The sequence below is a fragment of the Phyllobates terribilis genome, unplaced genomic scaffold (genome assembly GCF_046119375.1).
Source record: "Phyllobates terribilis strain yellow unplaced genomic scaffold, ASM4611937v1 Scaffold_4__5_contigs__length_816908805, whole genome shotgun sequence".
Taxonomy (NCBI): Eukaryota; Metazoa; Chordata; class Amphibia; order Anura; family Dendrobatidae; genus Phyllobates; species Phyllobates terribilis.
Genome location: NW_027362764.1, coordinates 133,835,487 through 133,858,330, shown reverse-complemented (window position 1 = coordinate 133,858,330; position 22,844 = coordinate 133,835,487). Strand labels below are relative to the sequence as shown.

The 22,844-nt window shown below is 42.5% G+C and overlaps 1 protein-coding gene across 2 annotated transcripts in view; it reads right to left on the bottom strand.

The window, feature by feature from the left end:
• Positions 1 to 22,844, bottom strand: part of LOC141265107 (mitogen-activated protein kinase kinase kinase 3-like) — a 165,260-nt gene that overhangs the window by 121,167 nt on the left and 21,249 nt on the right. The window lies entirely within an intron of this gene.

The window sequence follows — 22,844 nt, the reverse complement described above, 5'->3', positions numbered from 1 at the left end:
AGGGCCAAAATAAAAAACTTGGACAAAGTCACGGCCCAATCGGTACACAGTATAATGGGCCCCACATAGTTCTCCATACAGAATGGCCTCACATAGTCCTCCATACAGAATGGCCCCACATAGTCCTCCATACAGAATAATGGGCCCCACATAATCCTCCATACAGAATAATGGGCCCCACATAGTCCTCCATACAGAATAATGGGCCCCACATAGTCCTCCATACAGAATAATGGGCCCCACATAGTCCTCCATACAGTATAATGGGCCCCACATAGTCCTCCATACAGTATAATGGGCCCCACATAGTCCTCCATACAGAATAATGGCCCCACATAGTCCTCCATACAGAATATGGGCCCCACATAGTACTCCATACAGAATAATGGGCCCCACATAGTCCTCCATACAGAATAATGGCCCCACATAGTCCTCCATACAGAATAATGGGCCCCACATAGTCCTCCATACAGAATAATGGGCCCCACATAGTCCTCCATACAGTATAATGGGCCCCACATAGTCCTCCATACAGAATAATGGGCCCCACATAGTCCTCCATACAGAATAATGGGCCCCACATAGTCCTCCATACAGAATAATGGGCCCCACATAGTCCTCCATACAGAATAATGGCCCCACATAGTCCCCCATACAGAATAATGGGCCCCACATAGTCCTCCATACAGAAAAATGGGCCCCATATAGTCCTCCATACAGAATAATGGGCCCCACATAGTCCTCCATACAGAATAATGGGCCCCACATAGTCCTCCATACAGAATAATGGGTTCCACATAGTCCTCCATACAGAATAATGGGCCCCACATAGTCCTCCATACAGAATAATGGCCCCACATAGTACTCCATACAGAATAATGGGCCCCACATAGTCCTCCATACAGAATAATGGGCTCCACATAGTCCTCCATACAGAATAATGGGCCCCACATAGTCCTCCATACAGTATAATGGTCTCCACATAGTCCTCCATACATAATAATGGGCCCCACATAGTCCTCCATACAGAATAATGGCAACAATAACCACATAGGGGTGGTGGTTCTGGTGTCGAGGGCCAAATAAAACCACCCAGATTTGGCCCACGGGCCGTAGCTTGACATGTGTGTGTTAGCTTGACATAATTTCAGCAAATTGTGTGCAGATCTGAGAGGTCTTAATTTGCATTGAGGGACCCTATAATGGTACTTGGTATGGTATTGCTTTGAACACCAGTAGCAATTTACTGGAGTGCAATGAATGAGGGTGTTTATAGCTACCACATCTGTGGAAATGACGGGGCCCATACCCCTGTTGTTGATGTTTATCCTGTGTGAGCTACTGAGATATATAGTAAATGCAGTGTCGGACTGGGCTGGCAAAGGCCCACCAACAACATTGACTCATGGGGCCCACTGTTCAGCTACATGCAAAAATGACCTGACCCTAGTATGCAAATTTATTTTTGCTTCTATGTAATATTAATTTGGCTATCCTTTTTACTGAACAATTAGATGATGTTTTATTATTTGCAGAAAAAGTTAAGTGCAATAGCATTGCTCATCAGAACTCACAGCGGCCCACCGCAGGATTTTCCTGCTCCCCGGTAGGCCAGTCCGAGCCTGAGTAAATGTTCCTGTCAATATTTTTTTTTATCAGATAAGCTGTTGTGATGGCACGAGTAAAATCACTGCATGTCAATATGTGACAGTTGTTGTGACATCAAGTAGGTCTCACACGGGTAGTTTGCGGAGACATCATAAGGGGGTTTGAGTCAGGAAAGCCTCTGTGACGTTACTAGTAGTTTTCATTAAGATAAGCTTCTGTAGCATCACAACCACGTTTCTGTAAGACTTTCTGCAGTGACATCAAACGTGGGCTTCAGCCAGATAAACTCCTGTGACATAACAACTAGTAAGGGACGGATTTTCTAGACATCCATAAATGAGGTGTTCTTTGGCTAGGATCCCGCTGTCAACTTGCGAGTTGAAAATAGTAAAGATTTCATCTTCCTTCAAACAATACATGAAGGTGAAATACACACATGAAAAAGTAAGGGCTCTCTGCTATCAGTTACAAGAAGATTTTCCCAGTCCAGTTTTATCAAAGTGTTTACAGCACTTTAAAAAGTTGCAACATTTTTGCACAACACACAAAAAAATTTTTGGCCTTTTGGAACTCAACTTACAGTCAGCTCTGCCAAAGTTTGCAAAACTGGGGCAGGATAGGACATGATGACTGCCTGATAAATTCATTAAAAGTGCCAATAAAATGGGCCGAATTCATTCAGTGGTGTGCACCACCTATGCATCTTATTCCTGCACAAGTTTGGGACACAGAAGCTCAGAAAGTGCCCGGTCACACCCAGAGCACTTAATGTAGCATTTGCATATAAATGAAAACGGTAATTTCTCAGCAGCGCAATACTAATGCTGTAACCACAGAAACCATTTACTCCAGTAAGTCCAAGCTAATTACTCTGATTTCACATTAAAGTATAATTATGGAAGAAGTACTTAAAGCTGAAATACTGGGGCTTGCAGATTAATTGTGTGCCTAGCACATACTGAATAGTGACTTTTGCTTGCTTTTTACCCTTAGGTCTAATGAAACCATTACAAAAGAAAAACTCAGTGTTTTATCAGCAGGAAATGATCACTAGAGGACTGGTTGTCTCATGTCATGTAGTCCTTCTGCTCTGTATAACCCCACCCCCACCGCTGATTGCCAGCTTTCTGCCTATGCACAGTGTACCCAGAAAGCTGCCAATCAGTGCTGTGGGCGGGGTTATGCAGAGCTCAACATTTAGAGAACTACTAGATCTGCCCCTACCTCACACTGCTCTCAAATTACATAGCAAAAACCTGGAGACAGATTGCATTTAAACCTCTTTGAGAGGAGCAAATTCCAATGAAATTTGATGTGGTCGTCTCAGAGGGTGGTCTTATCTAAGAGGTGGTCTCTTGGAGAAGTCTCACTGTGTATGAGACAAAATAACCTTTGTATATTTTATATTGAGCGTTACTAGTGTTCTCTTGGTTGCAGAATACTGTACAAAATGCATGGACGCAGCATAGCAAGGGTGAACTGCTCACTCACTACTTCCTTGTAAGTGTAAATAGATGTGACACAATCCTATCAGCCAAGAGAACAGCAGATAATAGCCAGGTACAACAAGGTGTATTACATAACAGGATGGCGGTAGGAGCGGTTACTCATATGCACTTCCTACTCAGAGAAATAACTCAGCCATAAGTGAGCTCAGCGCTCGGAGTGCTCGTGCCATCAACTCGGGCACAGCTGCTGAGCTCAATGATTGGCCGCAGTACAGTCGATGTGACGTCAGCGCTGCAGACAATAACAGATGCCAGTAGCAGCGGCAGAGATTCAGCACTGGAGCCAGAAAGGTAAGTAAAACACAGGTGAGTAAAACAAAAACTGCAGCCCAGAGCCAATGGTTTTCCGAAATTAGAAAATCCCTTTAAACTAGACAACTGCTTTAATGGCAGGCAAATGCAACTGTACAAGGACATAGTAGCAAATGTATCAAAGGTCATCTTGAACACAGTGCCTTTAAATCTAGGCTTAAAGGGGTGGTCCAGGACTTTAACACTGATGGTCTATCCTTAGGATAGGTCATCAATGTCTGATCGGTAGGGGTGTGACACCAGCTCCATCAACTGTATAGGGGTTGGGTACTGCACATCCGCCACTGTTGATGGAGCTGTGCAGCTCTGTAACTGAGCAGGTCCAACCGCTGTCAACATCGGGAACATCGGGAACATCTGATCGGCCGGATGTCACACCCTCACCGATCAGACATTGATGTTAAGGATAAGCCATCAATGTTAAAGTCTCGGATAAACCCTTAAAGGGGTATTCCCATCTCCAAGATCCTATCCCAATATGTACTAGGTGTAATAATAATAATATTAGCAAATGCCTCCAATTAGGAATATAGTATAGTATTTTTGATTTGCTATGCCACTTACCTCATGTGCAGGCAATACAGGACCTTAGGTATCCACGGTTACGAACACTAGCAGCTAGCTAACTGTCACTTTATCAGTGGACGTAACCATGGATACCTAAGGTCCTGTATTGCCTGCACATGAGGAAAGAGACATAGCAAATCAAAAATACTATACTACATTTCTAATTGGAGGTATTTGCTAATATTATTATTATTACACCTACTACATATTGGGATAGGATCTTGGAGATGGGAATACCCCTTTAAGCATACCGTCTACAAAAAAAGTTTCAAAAATTTCAGATCAAATTTGTAAAAAAAAAAATATATATATATAAATATTTATATATACAAAAACATTTTGTGCATCTCCTCACCATCAAATAATTAAATAAAGTGGTTACATATGAGCTCGCATGTGTCTTTACTACAGAGGGCTATAGAGCTCGCAGCTGCAGTTTTCTTTAAGATTCATTCATCGCAAGGGAAACGGCTGAGGCATAACCCTCGGCATAATTTCCATTCAGCCTGCTAAGGATCAGATGGCTTTGCAGCAGTCCCAGCATTGGGGTTTCCTGTCTGCAATTACGTACACATATCCTGCCGGCCAGGGAGATAACACTGGAGTTTCTTTGTGGGTAAGTGATTTCAAATGGCACAGTCGTTACTAAGCAAAATATAGCTCCCACTCAGGGCTGAATTTAGAATAAGGGGACAATAAGTCACGGCCTTCATACATCAAGACACAAAAAGACTTAAAGGAAAATTAACCCTAGGTACGGTATAAATAGTTTATTTTTAAACAGAGGAAAGCTACGGCTGAAATCCAAGGAGTCTATATATAAAAGAGCACTTTACATAGCGTAGTTGAGTGCATTTATGTAGAATTTGCAGGATGTGGGGGAATTGTGGATTGGGAGTGGGTGTTGGGAGGTTAATTTCTACTTTTAGCAGCCAACATGTTCTTAGCATTATTGTACTGGTATAATCGTCTGTAGTCTTAAAGGATTTATCAGGCCTTACGGTACAAGTCTGCAGTCACTCTATGTGACTGTAGACTTGTAAATCCTCACAGTGCACACACTGCATGCGCTGGGAGCAGCGGGCGCGTGACCGCATGTATGCAATTTGCATACTTCTGACCAAATTCCGACTAGACGTGTCAGGCTTTGCTCAATACATTTGCATTGAGGGAGGCCACGCACCTCTAATCGGCATGGATACTCTGTGTAAGAAGGACAAAGCTGAGCTGGATAGCAAAGCAAATACTGGTTATCAAATTTGGGATTATTCACTTTGGAAAAAATACGGTTTAGGGGTGATCTTATTACAATGTAGATACAGTGGGTACGGAAAATATTCAGACCCCTTTAAAATTTTTACTCTTTGTTTCATTGCAGCCATTTGGTAAATTCTAAAAAGTTCATTTTTTTCTCATTAAAGTACACTCTGCACCCCATCTTGACTGAAAAAAAACAGAATGTAGAAATTTTTGCAAATTTATTAAAAAAGAAAAACTGAAATATCACATGCTATATCATATCAAATATCATATTTGCTCAGACACTCATATTTAAGTCACATGCTGTCCATTTCCTTGTGATCCAACTTGAGATGGTTTTACTCCTTCATTGGAGTCCAGCTGTGTTTAATTAAACTGATAGAACTTGATTTGGAAAGGCACACAGCTGTCTATATAAGACCTCACAGCTCACAGTGCATGTCAGACCAAAAGAAAATCATAAGCTCAAAGGAACTGCCCAAGGAGCTCAGAGACAGAATTGTGGCAAAGCACAGATCTGGCCAAGGTTACAAAAGAATTTATGCATTACTCAAGGTTCCTAAGAGCACAGTGGCCTCCATAATCCTTAAATGGAAGAAGTTTAGGACCACCAGAAGTCTTCCTAGACCTTGCCGTCCAGCCAAACTGAGCAATCGTGGTAGAAGAGCCTTGGTGAGAGAGGTAAAGAAGAACCCCAAGATCACTGTGGCTGAGCTCCAGAGATGCAGTAGGGAGATGGGAGAAAGTTCCACAAAGTCAACTATCACTGCAGCACTCCACCAGTCGGGCCTTTATGGCAGAGTGGCCCGACGGAAGCCTCTCCTCAGTGCAAGACATATGAAAGCCTGCATAGAGTTTTCTCAAAAACACATGAAGGACTCCCAGACTATGAGAAATAAGATTCTCTGGTCTGATGAGACGAAGATAGACCTTTTTGGTGATAATTCTAAGAGGTATGTGTGGAGAAAACCAGGTACTGCTCATCACCTGCCCAATACAATCCCAACAGTGAAACATGGTGGTGGCAGCATTCAGCTTCAGGGACAGGACAAATGGTTGCAATTGAATGGAACATGAATGCGGCCAAGTACAGAGATATCCTGGATGAAAACCTCTTCCAGAGTGCTCTGGACCTTAGACTTGGCCAAAGGTTCACCTTCCAACCTGACGGAACTGGAGAGGATCTGCAAGGAAGAATGGCAGAGGATCCCCAAATCCAGGTGTGAAAAACTTGTTGCATCATTCCCAAGAAGATTCATGGCTGTACTAACTCAAAAGGGTTCTTCTACTCAATACTGAGCAAAGGGTCTGAATACTTATGACCATGTGATATTTCAGTTTTTCTTTTTTAATAAATTTGCAAAAATTTCTACATTTCTGTTTTTTTCAGTCAAGATGGGGTGCAGAGTGTACTTTAATGAGAAAAAAATGAACTTTTTAGAATTTTCCAAATGGCTGCAATGAAACAAAGAGTGAAAAATTGAAAGGGGTCTGAATACTTTCTGTACCCACTGTATATCGATTGACATTACTGAGTTATTGCTATACTGTGTAACCAAATATTTTTTCACTCTCTCCAGTTACATCCCTGCAAATTGCTCTCCTGATTGGCTCTGTGCCGCTCGCTAGTTAATATGAGACAGCTGTGACTAAATGATCTCGGTATATAGTATTTACATGGCAGATATTGGTGGATAAATAAATATATGATGATAACCGATACATATGAATACTATGGCCATCGCTCTCACAGCAGCATACAGTGCACTTTGGTGCAATCTAGCGCATGCTTTGTGCAGGGTAAGCCAGGGCCGGTACACCTGCCTGCTTAGATCACTATTCATTTCTGGCCTTTACTAATAGTTTTAATGCTTTAAATGGCATTATTTGATAAAAGAGAATTCTTGGGACAACAGCAAAAAGGTGAAAAAGACCTGTATGGCCATATTACCTAACTTTGGACTTCAATTACCTACTGTCAGGCAAAAAAGGAGCATTGCACTGAAAAAAAAAATACTATCTTCAATAGCACAAACATGAGCAAGGTATAATGGTTCACAAAGTTTCACTATCATACACACACAACTAAGAAAACTAAGAAAGACATAAAGGAATCTAAGACATGAAACATTGAAATACTGAAAAGCACCAAAATAAGATATCACTATAGTGAGGACCTTGGTGAACATATAAATCCTGTAGTATCAATGTTTTAGCACGGGGGGGGGGGGGTGTAGTGGTTTTTACAGGGGAGATCCAATGAAGTCTTAGGGTATGGCCATACTTTCACCAACTGCTATGACCAATTGCAGCACAATAATGTGTCGCAATCATGTGACCATTGACCCTGTGTGGGTACGCGGAGCTTCATTCACGTTGGTTGCCACACCATCTGGCCATACCCTTACAGTATGCAAAGGGTATTAGATATTTTAGATAGCTTCCTCCAGCAGGTGGCACTAGATAAAGTTTTCTTCCTTCTCGAGGAAAGCTAATTTGCATAATTTTTCCCATAGAGCCTTGCCGGTAAAATTGTTGATATGATTAAGTGCAACTCTGGGTGATCGTCCATATTGTAGATGAGTCAAGGAGCTATCTGCCATTAAAATTAGCACCATCTCGACAGAAAAATGGCTAGCGCCCTAATATATTAAAGGGATTGTCCACTACCTAGACAACCCCTTTTTAAAATAGGTACTCCCCTTTGTAAAATATAAATAACATACACTCATGCATCGGCACTGTTTCCAGTGATGTCGGCACCGGGTCTACCAGGGCATGTATGGCATTGTTAAACCACATCACTACAGGGAATTAAGTGCGCAGAAGCTGAATTCTGGACACTGACTGGCTGCAGGGCTCACGTGACATAGTTATGTTGGGGGGCTGGAACAGTGACGGGCCGGTGCAAGAGGGGAGTATATGTTATTTTTATTTGACAATATGGATTACTTACTAAAAAAATGGTCTTATTAAAAAGGTAGTGGACCTTTAACTTTGATTATATACAGTATCATCCAATAAGTTCCCAGAAATAAAATTCTGTAGCTGGGTTTCTTGCTTGGCTTTTATCCTTATGGCCCATTTAGATGAGCCAAAAATAAAGAAACAAGAGTTTGCAGGAAAGTTCATTCCTGTCTATTTGCACAGACTGACCAGCAACCACCCGAAGAAGCAACAAATTACTCGTTCACCGGGTTTGATGATTTTTAAGCTGGCTTAAAAAATCAATGTCTAAACCTATAGAAAATTCCACTAAACGAAGTGGGACATCCCCCTGAACCTAAGTATACAACTGAAAAAAGAGACTATCTCTAACTATATCCAACCCAGCAAGAACAATTACAGATATTACATAAATATATAAGTATCGCCAGTCAGGGGTGATAGAGATGCCAAAGAAACAAAGGGGTTAACTAGAAAAGTAGAAGATTTTTATTAGATGAAAAAAATAATTACAATTACATACAAAAAGACTGGAATAGCATGGAGTAAGAAGAGAAGCACAATAAAATACTCAATATGGGAAAGGGTAGAAAAATTCCCATATAAAAAAGAGACACCCAAATCCCTTATAATGTGAGCTCCTTACAAGGTAACATGCCTAATACCCCTACAAGGATATAACTGATGTTTCACATATAATATATAACAGTAGGGGGGGGGGACGCCTCCTGACGAAGCCAAGCAAGTGAAACGCGCGTCGAGGCTTTTTGCACCATCCCTCGTGTGCTCCTGCACAATTTGACACCATGTCTCAAGGTAATCATTGCCATGTGTTTAAACTGATCTATAGGGCTAGGGTCCAAATGCCTTATTATGATAATTGGCCAATGTTGTCTGTATTGAATTCTTGGGTCTATGGACTATGGACCAATTTAAATGCCACAGTTGCTTATAACTTTTAATCCATTATATTGGTCTTCTGTTGGTTCCCCCTACTGTTATATTTTATACCTGAAACATCAATTATATCCTTGTAGGGGTATTAGGCGTGTTACCTTGTAAGGAGCTCATATTACAAGGGATTTGGGTGTCTCTTTTTGATATGGGAATTTTTCCACCCTTTCCCATATTAGGTTTTTAATCGTGCTTCTCTTCTTACTTCATGCTATTCCAGCCTTTTTGTGCGGAATTGTAATTTATTTATTCATCTAATAAAAATGTTCTACTTTTCTAGTTAACCCCTTTGTGTCTTTGGCATCTCTATCACCCCTGACTGGCGATACTTATATGTTTATGTAATATCCGTAATTGTTCTTGTTGGATTGGATACAGTTAGAGATATTCTCTTTTTTTGGCTGTTTAAAAATCAATGTCATCGTCAGTACCTCATCCTGTGTAAACAGAAGAGGACATAACAACATAATACAAATGGGTGCACAATGATCATTTTAGTGATTGCTCTGACCATGCAGAATGTTCATCAGCCTGTCTAAACAGGCCATTTAACGACCAACGATCGGCCCATGTATAAGGGGCATTAGTCATGTTGCAAGGCTTGAGAAAAGTGTTAGACATGGAATGATGGAGTAGCATTACGGTTTGGATAATTTCACATGAGCGTTTAAAAAAAATCAAACGATTTTGATATTAAACAAACGGACAATTTTTCATCTCTATTGTCATCCATACAGCCAGTGACGTACCGCCAATGGCGTCAGACCACGCCACTGCTATGGAGCCCGTGGCCAGAGGGGGCCCGTGAGGGCCCCAAGCAGCGTGGGAACCAGGAGGATAGGTGAGTAGGAGGTTGCGGCGGCAGAGGAGCGGGTTGCGGCAGTGGAGGAGCGGGGCACAAGCAGTAGCCGCTGCTGCAGCTATCACGTGTGCTCGCTGCTAAAGGGACATGAATATTCCCTCTTCTCCACTCCTATGGGCGTGGAGAAGACGGAATATTCATTCTCTTTAGTAGCGGGCACGGAGGAGCGCTGAGCCCTGGCTCCTGCTGTCAGTGCCCGCAGCTAAAGAGAAAGCATATTCACGCTTCTCCACGCCCATAGTCCCGGCGTGGAGAGGAGTGAATGTGCCGGCAGCAGCTCACCTCGGCTTCTGAGAGCGCACGCAGCTCAGATGCCGACATGAGCTGCTGCAGACAGGACTCAGCGCTGGAGCAGAGGTAAGGAAGGAAGGTGAGTATAAGTGTTTATTGTTTTATGTGTGCAGTGATTGGGGGGATGAGGAAGCCACACATACCAGGATACTTGGATTGAGGAGGCCACACATACCAGGAATGGGGGATTGAGGAGGCCACACATACCAGGAATGGGGGATTGAGGAGGCCACACATACCAGGATTGGGGGATTGAGGAGGCCACACATACCAGGAATGGGGGATTGAGGAGGCCACACATACCAGGAATGGGGGATTGAGGAGGCCACACATACCAGGATTTGGCGATTGAGGAGGCCACACATACCTGGATTTGGGGATTGAGGAGGCCACACATACCAGGATTGGGGGGTTGAGGAGGCCACACATACCAGGATTGGGGGGTTGAGGAGGCCACACATACCAGGATTGGGGGGTTTAGCGGGCCACACATACCAGGAATGGGGGATTGAGGAGGCCATACATACCAGGAATGGGGGATTGAGGAGGCCACACATACCAGGATTGGGGGGTTGAGGAGGCCACACATACCAGGAATGGGGGATTGAGGAGGCCACACATACCAGGATTGGGGGGTTGAGGAGGCCACACATACCAGTATTGGAGGGTTGAGGAGGCCACATATACCAGGATTTAGGGATTGAGGAGGCCACACATACCAGGATTGGGGATTGAGGAGGCCACACATACCAGGATTGGGGGGTTGAGGAGGCCACACATACCAGGATTTGGGGATTGAGGAGGCCACACATACCAGGATTGAGGGGTTGAGGAGGCCACACATACCAGGATTTGGGGATTGAGGAGGCCACACATACCAGGATTTGGGGATTGAGGAGGCCACAAATACCAGGATTTGGGGATTGAGGAGGCCACACATACCAGGATTTGGGGATTGAGGAGGCCACACATACCAGGATTTGGGGATTGAGGAGGCCACACATACCAGGATTTGGGGATTGAGGAGGCCACACATACCAGGATTGGGGGGGTTGAGGAGGCAACACATACCAGGATTGGGGGGTTGAGGAGGCCACACATACCAGGATTTGGGGATTGAGGAGGCCACACATACCAGGATTTGGGGATTGAGGAGGCCACACATACCAGGATTTGGGGATTGAGGAGGCCACACATACCAGGATTTGGGGATTGAGGAGGCCACACATACCAGGATTTGTGGATTGAGGAGGCCACACATACCAGGATTTCTGGATTGAGGAGGCCACACATACCAGGATTGGGGGGGTTGAGGAGGCAACACATACCAGGATTGGGGGATTGAGGAGGCCACACATACCAGGATTTGGGGATTGAGGAGGCCACACATACCAGGATTTGGGGATTGAGGAGGCCACACATACCAGGATTGAGGGGTTGAGGAGGCCACACATACCAGGATTTGGGGATTGAGGAGGCCACACATACCAGGATTTGGGGATTGAGGAGGCCACACATACCAGGATTTGGGGATTGAGGAGGCCACTCATACCAGGAATGGGGGATTGAGGAGGCCACACATACCAGGATTGGGGGATTGAGGAGGCCACACATACCAGGGATTGTGGGATTGAGGGGGCCACACATACCAGGTATTGTGGGATTGAGGGGGCCACACACACCAGGGATTGTGGGAGCCACACATACGAGGATGGGGAAATTTACCAGTAGCTGCTGCATTTCCCACCCTAGGCTTATACTCAAGTCAATAGGTTTTCCCATTTTTATGTGGTAAAATTAGGGGCCTCGTCTTATATTCGGGTCGGCTTATTTAAAATATATACGGTATTTTAAAATCAGTGAGTACGTAGTGCCCATAATACTGCAGGACTGTGGCGTGCATTATACTATATGGGGGCTGCATTTTACCCTATGGGGTGTGTAATATACTGTATGGAGGACTATGGGGAGTGCATAATATTCTATGGAGGACCATGGGAAGTTCATTATACTATATGGTGGATTATGTTGGGCGCATTATACTATATGGAGGTTTATGGGGGGATCATTATACTATATGGAAGATTATTGGTGGTGCATTATACTATATGGAAGGCTATGTGGGGCCATTATAATATTTTGAGGGCTATGTGGGGGGCCATTATACTGTATGAAAGCAATTATACAGTGTGAAGGTTTGTGTGGGGTCATTATACTGTTTGGAGGGCTGTGTGGGGGCCATTATACTGTTTGGAGGGCTGTCTGGGGGCCATGAGAGTGTATGGAGGGCTCTGTGGGGTTCACAGTTGGGGGATTATACTGTGTTAGGGTCACCATACTTTGCCGTGGGAGTTGAAGTGGGGTACAATAGGGTCATTATACTGTGCATGTGGAGGAATGCACCATAGGGGTATCATACTGTTTGGGGGGCACTTTTGTTGGCATCATACTTTATGGGGGCAATGAAGGAGGAATCTACGACTTCAGAAGGAGGTAAATTACTATGTAAAGGCTGGAAAGTTATGAGATCTGCTCTTCTGTGACACAGACAAATATTTATTTTTTGTGGGGGGGGGGGGCAATTAGAGCTTCTGCTATGGGGCCCCATGACTTCTATGTACACCCCTGCATACAGCATCAATTTTTATACATCATCAGTCATTAAAATTTACAACAAATAGTTTAAGTGAAAAACTTGCAATGCATCTGTAAAAATCAGATGCTATATGGGTGATCTGTATGAGATCCAAGTTTTCTTTTGTGCACCCATAGACATGAATAGGCGAGTCTCATCCAAAATACGGAGAAGATCAGTGCATGCTGTGATTTTTTTTCACTTGGACATTTGGTCCATGTGATAAAAACTGTCATCTGAACAGCCCTATGGAATAAGATTTTTTCACAGACAACACTTGGACCAAAAATATGTCATGTGAACGTCGCCTTTTAGTGATTAGGAACTTCGGATGGCCAACGTGGATTATTAGAAACAGAAACACGAGCAAAGTTTAATATTTTCAAGATAAAAAAAAAAAAAGATAAAACTTTAACAGTCAAACGACCATGAATGCAACTGTTCTTGCATTAAATGCCATCCTACAGGGAGTAAATGGAGACTTCACTGCCAAATACATTACTGGAAAAGAAGACCAGAGGAAGTTTGTAGGAGACAAAAAATGTTTTCTTGGCCTACTCAATTACCTAAAAGTTGGGAATGTTTTGAAGGGACGAGACTATTTTCCAGATTTCACTGTGTGGTCATGACAAGCATTTCCTACACGGCTGAGATTCTCCGGTATGTTATTCTGAGATACTACAGCTTCGCTTTTTACATCGTACAATTGTCAGCTTACTGTGGTCTTCAACATGTTGACTGATGTGGAAAAATGGTTCTTTAAGTGGTAAAGGCAAAAAAACCCCTCAAAAACATATTAGCGCTACTTGAAATGTTTCTAATTTTAGTATATGCCCAAGATGTGTGCAGAAAGTAACCTCCCCAGGGCAGCGCTGAACTACTGCAAATAGATCTTTAGTCACTTTATACTGAAAAGACTAAAAAGGGGAAATGCAGCAAATAAGAGACATTTCTGGGGAATCCAATCTGTTATGGGATGTAACCAACAATGAAAATATATGAATTCAGTCTATTGGGACCAAGATTGTTATTGAAAGAACTACATAAATCGAAATCCCCATTGCCACTGATGGCGTCTTCTGCGGTGTGTTAGCTAATAAGGCAAACAGAAAGAAGAAAAAAAATACTACTTATAATTCAAGGTCGAATGGGAACTCCCCTGACGATATTTTGTCCCGCATTTATTGCCAGGTGTATGGGTAAAGTAGCAATTTGACCTATTGGCAGGAGGAATGTTAATAAACTGCTTTCCTTCATACTTAAAGGGGTTGTCCGGTCCGAACCGATAAGTCTGCAGTCATTCTTTGTGACTGCAGACTTATCAATCCCCCCAGCACACGCACTGTGCGAGGATTTGCCGGTTTCAGACCCGGGAACGGAGGCTATGTATGTGTTATACATAGTATTGATTTTTTTTGTTGCTGCTTCTCTCTATTCCCCTATATATAGTTTATAGATAACTGGGTGAGGTTCTCAACTCTTCACTGTTGGCGTTTTTAAGAGACTCACCCTCCCTTGACTAACAAGACCAGATTTACATACAGGGAAAAATGGGCCATATCTCAGAAACAAAGAGTTGCAGTACAAAAAAATATAAAAAACAAACAAAAACAGCAACCTAAAACTATGCCAGATCCAGGAGAACAGCAGTATTTACACCAAGTAAATCAATTACATATTAATGGCAAGTGACAAGTCCACATTAAAGAGGTTATCCAGGACTATTTAATTCTTTTATTACAGGCCTAAGAACTAACAGGAAGGTAGTTGCTAACACAGACCACTCCTGCCAGCAATTCAGAGGCGTCAACAGAGCGTCATGTCAACAGAGCAGTGCTTTCTCTTCCTCTCTACTCTGTTGATGGAGGGTGTCTGCCGACTTCTTGCTGATTGACAGCCATCTCCCTGCTGCCTAGCTGCGGGGAGCCAGCTGTCAATCAGCATGACGTCGGCGGTCACAACCCATCGACAGAGCAGCCTGGAAAAATAAGAGCTGCTCTGTTGAAATGAAGCAGTTGAATCGCCTCCAGGATTGGTCAGTGACGCGCCGGGTATAACAGGCAGATAGTAGCCTTTGTTAGCAGCTACCTGTTTGTTAGTTTTTAGGTTCACAGTAAAAAAATAAAATAGTCCTGGAGAAACCCTTTAATAATTCAACCTGTTGCCTGTTTGAGCATTCAGGATGAAGCATTTTGTTTTAATTTTTCACTTCTGCATTTCAAACACCATCATTTTTTTTTAATTATTTGTCATCGTCCATCAAGTTCAACCTTTGACCTAACATGTTGATACAGAGGAAGGTAAAAAGAAAAAAACATGAGGCAGATGCTAATTGCTCCATGTTAGGGAAAAAAATCCTTCTTCAATCCAATCATGGCAATCAGACTGAATCAACGTCCCATCTCCAAAATCTAATACCGTAACTTGGAATATTATATTCATCAAGAAGGATATCCAGGCCCTCTTGGAATTTGTTTAGTGAATCGACCATTACAATATCATGTGTCAGAGAATTCCATAATCTCACTGCTTGTACAGTAAAGAGTCCGCAGTCTTCCTGCTCTTACAGTAAAGAATTACTTATAAACCTTCTTTCTTCTAGACGTAGAGGATACCCCCTTATCACCATTGCAGGCCTAGGTGTAAAAATATCTCTGTAGTGTCCCTTCCTATATTTGCACATTGCAATAAGACTGCCCTTAATCCTTTGATTTTTCAACCTGTCATTCTCCGATGCAACCAGACATTAACACGATAATGAGCCCCCGCAACAACAGGGTCTATGAGGGCCAGCAGAGGGTAGGTGCAGCTGAAGGCCATATGCACCTGTTCTGTATGCTTAGATGAGGGGCCCCTCTTGCGGCCTTAATACTGAAGCCCGACCTTGCACTAAGGCATTGTGGATATTGTACTATATTTTTATATTAACATAAATTCAGCCATAGAGGAACACACTTGGTAAGTTCTGTACTACACTAAATGAAGTACGCCCCAAGTGAAGAAGAATGTCAGTCTGGAACTTACAAGACAAGTATTTTCAGGTTGATGACATCATTATAAACTTTATACAGGAAGACAAAGCAGTGAGGGAAAGTGTAACTAGAAGTTAGTGAATAATGACATTCTGAGCTAACGTCCTGTGGGGGAGGTCTGGGGATAATTCGGCTTAGCTTAGAAGTTTACTATTCACCATAAATGCAGCACCTAACAAAGATTTCTCAATATCAAATATTTCAGCAAAATTATGACCAGACTAGACACTTAATATTATCTGAGGCCCTGAGGAGAATGAGATCATGCAGCGTATTGGCAATAGGCAGAAGTACTTCTTCAATTCCTTCACTGACTGTAGATGACGCATACAAAACGAAGACAGAATCCAACATCTATGTTATGAATAATTGGATAAATAAAAAGAAAATCTACCAGGGAATTGCTTAAATATAATGCAATTATCAGAAATGTTGCCTTTAGATGTAGGAGGATTTTGATTTTATTGTGAAGGTTTGTGCAGGGGGTTTAAATACAAAACTGTTACACACCTGGATCTGGGCTTTGCTCCCCTCAGGCCGGTTTTCTGGACTCTGGTATGTTCCACGTCGGGCTTTGCAGGTGGCCTGACTTCTCCCATGTGATCGCCTGCCAGGGCCTATATAAGGCCTACCATATTAACATTTTTACTGTTCCTGAGTCTTGGTTGCCTGCAGCCTCCAGTACCTCTGCTACTTGCCTACCAGAGTCCTGTCTACCTGCGGCCTCCAGTACTTCTGCTACCTGCCTCCCAGAGTCCTGTCTACCTGTGGCCTCCAGTGCTTCTACTATCTGCTTCCCAGTCTCCTGCCTGCCTGTGGTCTCCAGTGCTTCTACTATCTGCTTCCCAGTCTCCTGCCTGCCTGTGGCCTCCAGTGCTTCTACTATCTGCTTCCCAGTCTCCTGCCTGCCTGTGGCCTCCAGTGCTTCTACTATCTGCTTCCCATTCTCCTTCCTGCCTGGAGCCTCCAGTGCTTCTACTATCTACCCAGTCTCCTGCCTGCGGCCTCCAGTGCTTCTACTATCTGCTTCCAAGTCTCCTGCCTGCAGCCTCCAGTGCTTCTACTATCTGCTTCCCAGTCTCCTGCCTGCCTGTGGCCTCCAGCGCTTCTACTATCTGCTTCCCAGTCTCCATCCTGCCTGAAGCCTCCAGTGCTCCTACTCCCGTGTCCCACATGCCTCACCAGCCTGCTGCCCCGATACCCGTGGCCCATGTTCCCACCCGGACCTTGGGATTGGAGGAACCACCTCACCAGGTGAGACTAAACAAAAACAATTGCCCTGCTGACAGATCTACAGTACAATTGTTCCATGTTCCAAGCATTTCAAACATTACAAAAGGGACCTCTATTTTGTTAAAGGGAATCTGTCACCACATTTGACCTATCTAAACTATTAATATGGACATATAGGTTACAGACTGCTGAGGAGAGTAACACTTGAATGCCTCATATCAGATGCCTTATTGTGGATAAATCAACTTTTATCACTTTATAAAATTACCTCTTCCAGGCTATGGGGAGGACGCTGCCTGGAAGATAACTCTGCCTCCAGAGATTACTTTACATGAAGGGAAGATACGAGTGAGATGTGTAATGGCTGCTCTCCTGATCTCACTGCTGAGTTGTGTGTAATTATACCTGACACATCTGCAGGTTGCTCTCAGCTTCCATCTCACAGGCAGACAGGGTTGCTATATAGTTGCAATACAGCAGAGCTCAGAGAGCTGCAAAAAATGTGTTTGCCAGAAGACAAATTTAATTTTTACTGTTCTATTAGTTACTTGTCTCACTCTGGTAACTCCTCCTTTTATTTATAATAAGATCTAGAGGCAGAATTATCTTCTAGGCAGTGTCCTCCCCATAGCCTGGAGAGGTAATTTACATGTAAGAAACACGTGAATTTCTCTGGAATAAGACATTGGATTGCAGATATCAGGATATCACATTATGCGGCTTCCTATGACCTACCGTACATGCCCATATAGACCGCTTAGGAGTTGATCCTACTTACAAATTCCCTTTAAGAAATGTGTCTATAATCTTTTTACTAATTAGGCTACATTCAGACATCATGTGGCAAAAACATATTTTTTGCTGCAATTTTCTAAAATTGGTCAAAAAAATATACCCTGTCCAAAGCATTTCAATCAATAACTAGATACTGATGCAAATTATTTTGTTCTAATCTGTTTTTATTTCCTGATTGCATTTATAATCCTACTTTCTATACATAATCACATAATTTTGGGGACGGACAACGTGCCAAAGATAGTGTTAAAGGAAATCTGTCAGCAGGATTTCATACCACAAACTATATGCGCATGTAGCTCTTTCAAAGACAAATCCAGCAATACCTTTACATGGCCAGTTCATTCCTCCATTACTAAGAAATCAGCGGTTTGATATGCAAATGAGAGTGTAGATCTGAAGCCTCTGTCACTCCAGCTCTAAGCACTGCCTCCTCCTGCTTGACTGACAGCATCAATTCTGTGGGACATCAGACAAAGGAGCCGTCACCCAAGGAGAAGGAGTCGGCAGTGGGCGGGGATTAGAGCTTTTCAACATACACAATCCTATCTGCCCAAGATATATACCCAGTTTCAGTCAAACAGGAAACAGGAGGAAGTGGAGCTGAGCAAGGATTAGAGCTGGAGTGACAGAGGCTTCAGATCTACAAATGGTTCTATAGCCTCATTTGCATATCAATTCAAACACTGATTTCTCAGTAATTGAGGAAGGAACTGAACAACATGTAAAGGTATTCCTGGACTTGTCTTTGAAAGAGCTACATGCACATAGAAATAATTTGGGGGGTGAAATCCTGTTGACAGATTCCCTTTAACAGTATTTAGAGTTATGTTTTACAGCAGCTACATGGATCCTAAGAAACAAACTCTGGAGATGTTCATGTTCACCAAACATGAAAAAAAATCAAAGCTGCCTTTCGAATTATATAAGCAGACATTTGCGTCAGCCTGCATTTTTTTTCTGATGAAGAAGGGAGTGTCGGATTGTGTTGTAAGAAAACAACTGGGAATTTCAACGATGACATCCCTATGTTATAACTGGAATGAACTAGTAGGATAAATCCTGGCAACGGATATAAATTCTGCATCCTAAGGGGTCAAGGACACAGCAAAAATATGGACTCAAAGTATGTTTGTTTGGTGCCTAAGGAGGCAGTCAGAAATGTATACTCCTTAGAGAAACACTAATGTGAATCTATAAGAAAAAAAAACTATGTGCAAACGTATAAAATCGGAGGCGCACAAAGGTATAATATGTAGCAGAGAGGCATATTCCCGAACCTTACAACACAAGTTCATAGGGCTCTGAACATGGCAGTAATAACAGAATTATACACAAATGGATGGTAAAATTGGACTAATGATATTAATACTTTGCCCAGGCTCAATGACCTCATTACTCTCGATGGCACGGTTGTTCGGTTCATTAGTATTGCTCAATGACTCTTCTAGATATCATGTTTTTTTTTCTTCCTGCAGTGTTATGATAAAAAACATTGTGACTTCCTTTTGCGAAAGAACTCACTGGGGACTACCTGATCTGCTGACAAACAGGTTGCCTAGTATGTACCCATTACTTTTCAGTTCAAGGAAAAATTATTTCAACGTCAGGATTGTCTTAAAAACTTGAAGTTCATTAGGTAAGTTAAAAAATATCACATTGAATCACAACCAAGCAAGGAAATATTAGCGTGGCAAACGGGTTTCTGACCATGTGTCTGTAATTGCAATGATTAGAGATGCACTGTCTGAAACACGTTTGCCATGCTAATATTTCCTTGCTTGGTTGTGATTCACCATGATATGTTTTAACTTACCTAATAAATGTCAAGTTTTTAAGAAGATCCTGACGCTGGAATAATTCTTCCTTCATCTTTGACCCTGCGGCACTGCTGTTTGCGAGCCTCGGACTTCTATGTGGGTGAGCTGACTCTGTTCTGTTTCTATTCATTAATTTTCACTAATTTAAAATTTATGTTACTAGCAGAATTGAGCCCAATCTCGTGTTCTCAGAAAAATCTCACTTTATCCAGAAATCTTATCTTAGAAATAAACATTTCACAACTCACTGAGCTCGTGTGTATGATGCTTCTAGCGAAGGTAAAAATGAAAAAAAAAAACCACAACTACAAAAGAGGAAGAGACTTGTTTGCAAAAACAATCAAACTCATCTGTAAGTTTGAGACACAGAAAGGACACAAAGCGCTAGACAGGAGTAAAAACAACTCTTCGGCCATGTTCACACATTCAATATTTGATCAGTATTTTACATCAGTATTTGTAAACCAAAACCAGGAGTGGGTGATAAATACAGATGTGGTGAAGTGCTTCTAGTATACTTTTCCTCTGATTGTTCCGCTCCTGATTTTGGATTATAAATACTGATGTAAAATACTAACAAAAATACTGATAGTGTGAACGTGTCCTTAGTTATCTTATCACCAAGCTACGTTCCTACGATGAGCTTTTGGTGAGTTTTTGATGTTGCAAATTTTCTGCACCATTTAGGTTACTTGCATTTTTTAAAAAATATGTAGCGTAAAAAACTCAACAAAAACTCATCGTGGGAAGACAGCCTAAGGCACCGCTAGTGCTCATTTTAATCATTATTTATTTTTTTTAAGAATACCTGTCATCTCCCCAATGATATGTAAACTAGTATGTACATACTCTTAGTATACAGCTTCTCCTACAACTCACTGTTATTTCTCTTGGAAATGTCTGAATAAATTGACAACTCAGTGTGAACATTCCCCCTATCACAGAGGTGTCTCTTTATACTCTTGACAATGTTCAATAAAGTGTGACAGTGTAGGAACATACCCTATTGATAAAAGGAATTGGGAAGCCAAGTTGTGTTTTATTTTATTTTTTTCAGGAGGAATAACAGAGGATCAACATAATGCAGAGTTCTAATAAAAGATGCTCAAGCATTGTTATTTCATGGAGAATTTCTTAGCTCACAAGTCACTAGTGGTGGCCGGACCTCTTTCAACTCAACAGAGCCTTTATAGAATATCAGTCCCTTTGGATAACTTCTAACCAGCATGTACCAGAAATGTAACCCTGCCCAGTTACCGGAATGGGAATTACCCAGAGATGGGCAGCTTAAAGCTTTGAAGAGTCATCAATCATAATGACTAGGTAAACCGGTGTTTATTACCTATTCAAAGTAACCCCCCCCAGATCCTGATAAAGGGGGTCAGTCAGTACTGTGCGCCTCATGTGACAGTAATGCGCATGTGTGACCCATGCTGCTTTGTCATGCAAGGTGAGGAAAAGACTAAGTGCACAATGATGGGAAGAGGAGAAGGGAGCCCAACAACTAGGGAAAGGGGGAGTGGAGACCCCTAGGCAGATCTAATATCACTCTGACTTCCCTATAGAACTATCACCGGCGACTCTCTGGAGAAACTGAGAGTTTTTAACTACCAAGCAAGGGTGTGTCAATCAACAGCAGAAAGTGTAGGTCGCTGCTGAGTCCTAAAGGAAGACGGATATAACTATACTAGAGATGAGAGGATCAAGAAGGTGTCTGCAATGCCAAGCACAGTGACCTTCTACAGCCGGATCCAGAGCGACTGTCTGTCACACCTGACACACCCGTGACATCCTTCCTCTCCTATGGGTCTACTATGGTAGTCGTGATGTCCATGGGTGACCACAATTCCCACAGACAGTAAATGAAGACAGTGACCGGGGGTCCCAAAGTACCATGTCAATGGAAAGGTAGTGTGCATGTGTAACTGCCACACCCCACCCATAAAAAAAGAACGGAGTGGGCACAAATGTGCATTACCTCTCCTTTCTCATGGGGGACACCGGACCCCTATATTTGTAATGAATGGGGTCTGATCCTGTGGAAAGGTAATAAATGCTGATCCAAGACAAACCATTTCATATTGAAACAGTATTTTTTTAACTTTTAGATTTAGTGCAACAGCAATAAGTCAGTAAAGCTTATAATCTTTTTTTTTTTTTTCAAACAAAGTAAAAACAGAGTTACAGACTTAAGCGCGGGCCTGGATCCCAAGAAATAGTACTTTTCCCAAAACAAATTGCCTGGCTATGTTAATGTTTGGCACAACATTAATATTTACCATGATGGGAAAGACCTAAATGTGAAGCTTAAACTTTTACAAAATAACAAACACCATTCTGTGGAATATAATGTCGGCATTGAGACCTCTGAGCTTAACCTCAGAGTTTAAACAATGCAGGGAAAACTGTAAAGCTGCCTCAAAGAACCGAACTATGCAGATAAAAAAAGAAAAAAAACAGTATCCAGCTCTGATCCAGTTATTCACAAAACAAGATTGTGTGCATGCCACAAAATACACAAAAAACACAAAAATAGAGGCTTAAGAGGCTCAGTAAAAAAAAAATGATTAAAAGTAACAAAAAAAAGATACATATATATATATATATAAATATATAATAAATTGGGTACAGTAGTACAATGAAGGATGTGCTGTAAATGTTTTCATAAGAATTCGGGAAAGTTATGAAATGTCCTATAAATGTCTGTTCTGTTCCTGATGAGGATCTCGGCTTTTAGTTGAGATGAATCTGTGCTGCACTTTATGTACACGCTCAGTAGTGACCAGGGCCATGGAGTCTGAGCCGTGGAGTCTGAGCCGTGGAGTCTGAGCCGTGGAGTCTGAGCCGTGGAGTCTGAGCAATGGAGTTTGCACCGTGGAGTCTGAGCCGTGGAGTCTGAGCCAGGGAAATTGAGGAGCTGGAGTCGGAGGTTTGGCTTACCGACTCCACAGCCCTGGGTGTTACTTACAAACTCAAGAAAGCAGGTAACCTGCAGAGCAGCGCCTGGGAGCAAGGGCTGAT